Genomic DNA, 7,403 nt, shown 5'->3' with positions numbered 1-7,403 from the left:
CACCAGGACAGGAAGGGCTGGCGCTCAGGAAGGAAACTCTGTCAGTAAATCATTACAGAAGGAAAGCGCAGACACTGCGATCAAGTGGATCGGGGCGCTAATTTAACAATCTCCATCCAGAAATACGTTCTACTGGGCAACCCACCCGTAAGTCATGCTCTGACGCAGACCATCAGCATATGCGCTTGGTCAGGCTTGAGCGCCCAGGCCAGCCGTCTTCCTGCTGGCATCTGCCTGCATCTCCTTTCTGCTTCCGCCTCCCGTCCCCTCCCTCCCCTCCCCATGTCCTCCGGCTTCAAGTTATGACACACTTTTTAAAAGTACTGTGATGTCTCAGTCTGGGAGCTTCATGGCCCTCACTTAGGGTCACCCCCGGAGCACAGGAAACTGGGGGAAAGTGTCCTTAGTGTTCACGTTGGGATCCTCACACCAGGATGTGGGGAGCGGCAGGCATAGGCCAAGAGAAGGGGGCCACTTGATGAAAGAACCTTAAAGAGACCACAGTCACCCCGGAGCCTGGCACCGTCACCCCTCTGCCAGCAGCCACCCCCCCTCCTTCCCCCACTCTCTGGCTTTCTTCTTTGACGTTGCCTTCAGTGTTTATTTTAGCCCATTTAAAGTGTTGGTGGCTGGGGGGGTGGGGAAGGCAGAGATGCTGGCCAAGTTGTGCTCAACCTCCGAGACCCAGCTTGGCAGCCACGCCCCGGGTCCCCCAGGCCCAGCCCGACACTCCCCGTCCCGCGATGCTGCCGCCCTAGGCTTCCCTGGCTCCTGACCCTCTGATCCCAGGGGCAGGAGAGGAAACAAACGTCTACAGATTCAACGAGGAGCTTAGCTGCTTGGGGTGCCCTCGCCCTTCCCCATCTGAGAAGGGTTTGGAACGGAGGTTTCAAGGCTTTAGGAAAAGAGGATTTAGGCCCTTGGAACGATGCTGTCTTGTTCTCTTGTGGAAGAACCGGAGGGGAGAAGAAAGAACTTGCTGGAAGTTCCACAAGGCAAAGGAAAGAAGATTTACACACACACACACATGAGTTTTTTTGGAAAAAATAAGCATAAATCATTTTCTGAAAGTGGATTTTTTTGGGGGGCAATTAGTTTGCTATAAGGTTAAGATGAGGGTGAAGAGATGTTATAAGGAAACAAGAGAGTGGAGAACGTTGTCAAAGACGGAAACTTCCTGAATGTTCTTGACACCCCCTCACCCCTACCGACAGCTTGGCCTGTCTACCTAGACTGGCCCAGACCCCAGGCCACTCCTGGAGGTCACCTCCTGTGATGGGACCACCGGCCGCTCCCAAAGGCCTTCGGCTCCAGCCCAGCAGCGGTGTGGCCGAGGGCCCGCGGGGGCAGCCGCGGAAAGGGCGTCGTTCCCGGGCCTCCTCCGAGCCTTTCCTCAGGGGCACCTTGATGCACCGGTGCCTAGGCTCCAGCTTCTCTCTGGGAATGAGCGAGCTACTCCATCAGCAGCTGATTTGCCGGCTACCAACCCGCGAGTCTCTCCTTGTTCAAGGCTGGCCACGCTGCTGGGTTCCCGCTGACAAGGCACAGGCCGCATCCGCAGCAGCTCCAAGCCCATCCACAGGGAGGGTCACGGAGCCACGCTGGGCGGGGGGTGTAACCTGAGCCACATCGAGACCCCCCGACCCGGGACGGAGGTCCGCGTGTTCCTGGAGCCCAGGGGTCCTTTGAGGGCGGGGCTGTGTCTTCTCTGTGTTTCTCTGGCACCCAACTCGGTACCTGAAATGGCAGGAGCTCAATAATGAGGACGAGAGAGAGAGAGAGAGAGGGCAAAGGATGGGAAGGGCAGTTAGGACGTGGGGAGAGAAAGCGCCGTCCTGGCCAGTGGCCTCGGGGAGAGCGGGGTTCTGCCTCTAACTCGAGCCCCTGCCTTCAGAGCACGGACGGCGGTGGAACCAGGACGCCTGTTCCCTGCCTGCAGGCCCGTCTCCCCCGTTTCCTCCAGAGCAATGACCAGGTGACAGCCTCCTCCCGTGATGCCCCAGGGAGATGGAGCTGGCCAGCTCCAGCCGGCACTGAGTCCGGGCTCTGACATCCCTTCAGCCTGCTTGCCTTAGCCTGAAACACGCTCCCAGCTCACCCCCACCCCGGTGAGGGAAGCAGAAAGGCGAGTCCAGATAATCCCAGCAATGATGCCGTGACGGCACTTCAGCGGGGCCAGACGGAGACATGGGCTTCGAATCTCCAGGATCCAGAAGATGATACACAAGGGGCGGTTCACTCTCTACCCAACAGGAGAAGCTACCGTGCCTGCTCCTCCGTTCAGGAGGCCCTGCAAGCGACAGGGCTGCCCTTCCACGTGCTCTCCGTAGATGGAGCGTCCGTTTGTTCCCGGAAATTGAGCCGTTTGGAGAAGGTTTGATTCAGTCTTGGTCCTTTCTCTTGATCATGAGATACTTACACACCTTCTTACTATTAGACAGTTCCTTGTGGGGGGACAGGGATTGTGTCAGTCTTGCTGGACACCAAGCCCCTAGACCCAGCTGTGCAGTGGGTCCCAGGATAGAAGAAATTGTGAATGTTGCAGGACAGTTCCGAGTCTGATTGAAAAAACCAGAAAGGGCATGGATTTTCTAAGTGAGGCAGGGAAGGTGGGGTGGGGGGAATCCAGGACCCAGGACTAATCACAGGGCCTTGTCTCGCCCCTCAGTTCTGGCTGCCGGTACCCGGACCTCAGAACCTCCCTGAAGCCCACACCATGCGCCAAACCCTCCCACATGTCACATCTGTGACACTTGTGTTGTTTTTCCTAGAATAAGCTGGCATGGGACCGGAGGCGATTCAAATCAAGCCCGGGAAAGAGTTCTCTTCCTCCTGAAAGGCTGGCTGACGAGGCCACGAGGAGAGAGCAGGAAACACACTGAAATAACGCTGCTCTCCGCTTCCCCGCACCTTTCGTCTGCGGGTTTCAAAGCGCTCCCTGAATTTCCATCACATTTTCATGATGGCACGTCTTATGGCAGGTGGGGAACTAAACCTTCGCCCCTGCTGTTCCGCATATGCACCTCACACACATGCCACTGGCAAAAGTTCCTGACTTGTCCCCAAAGCGCTTCTTTCCTCTGCATTCCCATGGGCAAATGCCCACCAAAGCTGGCATCACCGGCGTCCAGCTGTCCACCCCCCGCCCCCCGCATTGGTTCCATTCCCGGGGCTGCTTCTCTCCAGCCCTCACCTCCCTGGGCTGTTACCCACATCCTAACTGGAATTCCCACCTCCTCCGCCAGCCTCCACTCTGGTCCTTGGGTGTCTTCCTTCAAGGCCAATGTGATGACGGCCGCCCTCGGCCTGAAGCCCTTCAGAAGCCCTGCCTTCTCTCGTGGGCGAATTCAGACTCCTTGTCACATCGCACAAGTCCCTCCAGGATGTGTCTCTGCGGCCACCCTGTCATTCCTCAGCTCCTTCCCCACGACACGCTCTTGCAAGTGAGAACACGCACACACGCACATGCTCACACGCATACATACACACTCACACACACGCTTACACATGCTCACAAACATACGCACTCTCACACACACATGCTCTCCTACACATTCCCACACTCACACACGCACACACCCCTACACAAGTTTCAAGCCCATAATCCCCTGAGCTCGCCACGCGGATGGATTCTCCCCTCCCCCTGGGCCTGCCCACTTCCAGTTCCCCCTCTGTCTTTCCCCATCTTGCAGGACGCAGCCCGAGTGGGACTTGCTCCAAGGGGCCTCCTGTCTCTCCAGGAAAACTCGTTCATTTTCTTTTGTGCCAGTGATGGAACGTGCGGTTGCTTTGTTTCCATCACTTACCGTCCCGTGTGACAGCGACGGGGCTGCATCCACAGCCTTTCCTAGACGGAGGCTTCCTCTGAGGGCGGCCGAGGCTGACTCCTCTTCACGTGCCCGGCAAACGGCAGAGCCTCCGCGCGTGTCCGAGGGCCTCGATGGATCGGAAGTGGGACCCAGGGAGATTGCACACCTCACGCCAAGGACGGAGACAGAAGGGTGGGTTGCAGCCAGGAGTCCAGTCCGTCCAGACACTTCGTGAAGATGGAACTCTTATCTTTACGTAACTACTTCAGACAAACACCCCGTAGGAATGATGACTGGAGGGGACGGACACCAAACTTGAGGACACTTTCTAGAAATGCAGCTGGGGGAGGGGAAGGTGTCAGGATGATCCCATGAGTCAGTGGGGCTCGAAAGTATCTTTCGACAAAGGCTATTTACCCACCCGTAGGGTAGGCTCTAGTCTCACAACCTATGAAAGAACAGGTGACTCACTGATGGGAGAGCTTAATGGCAGGGAATGAATTTGTGGCCAGTGGGCCAGGGTGAGGAGTTGTGTGGCAGGTTACACGAAGAGGCAGCTTGGAGGGTGAGACAGGGACTGGGGTCGGGGCCTGAGGATGCTGTCCTCCGGACTGGCCGACCGGCAAGCTGGACAGGATAAGAAGCAAGCCTCTTTGCCTCTAGAATTTTAGAGTGGAAGAAATAGTAAAACGATGTACTTCAGCGTTTCTCATCCAGAGTGTCAGAATGCCCCGGGACTCCTGATCAAGTATGAGAAAGGGTAACGTCCACTACAAACTAGGGAGTGTGCTCCCCCCGGGCGATTGGATCACCAATGCTGCTAAGCTGCGGTGTGTCCACCGTCGACCTGGATTCCAGCAAAAGAAACAGGAAAACCACAGGTTTAGCCTAATTGCTTCCTTCTAAGAAGGAAGGAACTAAGGGCCAAACCCCACTGTTCCCCTCCTGCTGGGTCCCAGGGCTAAGCTAGGTCTCAGGGCTCCAGGTCTGCAGCCCGCGGTCCGCTCAGTCCTGTGGGCTGCTCTTAGCGTCACTTTTGTTATACCCCGCAGATGTAACACGAACAACCCTGAACTTTAACAAAGTGCTAAAGTTTTGGGGTTTGGGATCCTGAAATTCCTTTAGGACCCATGTGCTTTCTGTGCTAATTTACTAACGTGAATAACAGTAATTGTTGTCTTTGTGTGCGTGCGTAATTATTATTGCTAGGGTAAAGATTTTAACCTACAGTACATCTAAGCGGTGACCCTCAACTGAGGGCATTCTGCACACTCCCACCCTCACCCACACCCCCGAGCGCTTGCCAGCGCCCGGAGACAGTTTTGATTAATGCAGCTTAGGGAAGAAGTGCCGCGGGCATCTAGTGGGCAGAGGCCAGGGACGCTGCTAACACCCCACAGGGCGCCGAAAGGACCCACAGCAAAGAACGATCCAGCCGCAAATGTCAGTTGTGCCCAGATTGAAGAACCCTCGTCGGAAACAAACACCTCGTCCTGAAACAGGGTTCTGTCTCCTTGGGGGCAAGTGGGTTCCGCAAGAGCGCCTCCTCTTCCTGGAGAGACCCAACCCTTTGAGTAATCTTGGCCAGAGGAATGGAAAAGGTTTCCAAATAAATCCTCCCAAACTGTAGGCTCATTCCAAGGTGCGTAGGTGGGAGTGAAGCCACAGCCTGTTTTCAGGAACTAATCCCCAAACCGCCCAGAGGAACCAAACCAGCAGGAGAAACTGTCCTCCAGCGAAAGGTGGGGCTGCGAGGACCTGAAGGAGAGGGACCAGCTCTTCCAGCCTCAGAGAGCCTGGAGGAAGGTCCTGGCCCCGGTCCTGGCCCCAGTCCTGGGGAGGGGAGGGGCCGAGCTGGGGGTAGTAGCTGGATGGGGGCTTTGATCCAGTAGCTGTCACTTTGACAACATCTCCCCACTGTTGCCCCTCTCCCTGCCGTGACGTGGACGCTGAGATGACAAAGATGTTCAGATTCTGTTTACAGGGAAGCTATTGATAGAAAGTGGGTGATGCTGTACACAGCACTGCTGCACACCCAGAGGTTCCCATACACTCGCCCCTTTGCCCGTCAGCATTCTTTTCCTTGGGTTTTGCAACCCCAGAAGTCAGGGACGGTGACAATTCACCTGACAGAGCCCCTGGCAGAGTCCTGCTTGCATGCATGCCGAGCGAGCGTGTGGTAACGGTGACGGTGACGATGAACAGAAATGCACCGCATTGCAGGTTTCTCCCCCACAGGGACAGGTCTCCCAGGTGGTAAGTTCATCATACATCAAGTTCCCCTTAGACCCTACTTCTTAAGGGAGAAGAAAGAGGAAAAAATGCTTGTGGCGTCTTGTCATTTTAACAAGAAGACAGAGTTCTAGGCTTCTTGCCTTTAAACAACCAAAAATTAGATGAGAGTCGCCCTTCAAATGTCAGAATGGCATTTAGCCGGACAGCTCTCTCCTTGTCATGCGCAGGGAGCTGCTCTAGTCAAACCTGTCAGCGTGGAGTCAGTATCTCAGCCTTGGGTCACTGTGTCAAAGCTTTGAGCAAGTTGGAGAGAGAGGAGCCGGCCTGGGTGTCCTCTGACACCGGGGGACACCCAGGTGTCCCTCCCCACCATCACGTCTGGAAGAGGAGGGAGCAAGCCTGACATGGGAAGGGCCCGGGAGGGACGCCTTCAAGTGACTGCTTTGGGGAGACCCTAACGCCTCTGCTGTGATGGGTTCAGAGACAGAACGAGGGGCCATCCATCCGGGGAGCTTCTGGGGCTCCAGGAGCACTGAGGCCTCGCTGGGATAGACTGGGATTGTGTGTCAGTTACCACTTTCCACGTGGACTCCTGACACAATCTGGGGCACGGACACTGGGTCCACTGCTGCCGAGGAAGCCACGATTGATGGAGATTCGCCAACAGTCCAGGCAAAGGGTGACATTCCTTCGGCGCAGGGGGAGTACACACCTTCCCACCCTCTGACAGCCTCGCAGGATGGGAGAAGCAGCTCTCTGGGCCAGAGTTCAGGTGCCCCTGGGCCTTTGGCACCCACGGAGGCACCCGTGTTGCATCAGAACCGATGGTGCAGGAGAGAGTTGAGCTGAAAATGCAGAAGCTCTCTTTGCCACTTCCCCTGGGGTTCCAGACCCTCCCGACTGTTCTAGAGGCCCAGGCTCTGCACCTGCCTCCCGGGCAGGTACCCTGGCAGGTAACCTGGACGTTTCCCAGGCTGACGCTCCGGCGCCTCCTGCCCCCCACGCACCCTGCAGGTGTGGCCACCTGAGTCTCTCTCCCCTGAGTAACTAGGGTGGAACAACAGCACAAACCCAGCCCAGCCCTGACATCAGGCAGCCGAGAGTCGCCTCGAGCCAACAGTCAGAGTCAGCGAGAATCATGAAAACGATGGAGGCAGCACAGTGTAGTGCTTTTTATTGGAAGCGCGTGATTTATTTCATTATCCACATTTTAGGCCGTTTAACTTGTTTATGGCTGCCAATAACTCGTGTGGTTTGGAGAATGACATCTAACGGATGCATGTAATAGATCCCTTACTTTGGACAAAACATAAAGGATACATGATATTTATCTGTAAAAATTGCCGCCACTTCTAAATA

The 7,403-nt window shown here is 55.9% G+C and overlaps 1 long non-coding RNA gene across 1 annotated transcript; it reads left to right on the top strand.

The window, feature by feature from the left end:
• Window positions 1-1,927: 1,927 nt before the first annotated feature.
• On the top strand, window positions 1,928-4,966 carry LOC132528262 (uncharacterized). Its single transcript, XR_009543148.1, has 3 exons — window positions 1,928-2,374; window positions 2,772-2,981; window positions 3,693-4,966. It is a non-coding gene; the product is annotated as an uncharacterized LOC132528262 (long non-coding RNA).
• Window positions 4,967-7,403: the final 2,437 nt, after the last annotated feature.

The sequence above is a fragment of the Lagenorhynchus albirostris genome, chromosome 10 (assembly GCF_949774975.1).
Source record: "Lagenorhynchus albirostris chromosome 10, mLagAlb1.1, whole genome shotgun sequence".
NCBI classification, from domain to species: domain Eukaryota; kingdom Metazoa; phylum Chordata; class Mammalia; order Artiodactyla; family Delphinidae; genus Lagenorhynchus; species Lagenorhynchus albirostris.
The sequence above is the reverse complement of the archived record's forward strand: the minus strand, read 5'-3'. Positions and strand labels throughout refer to the sequence as shown.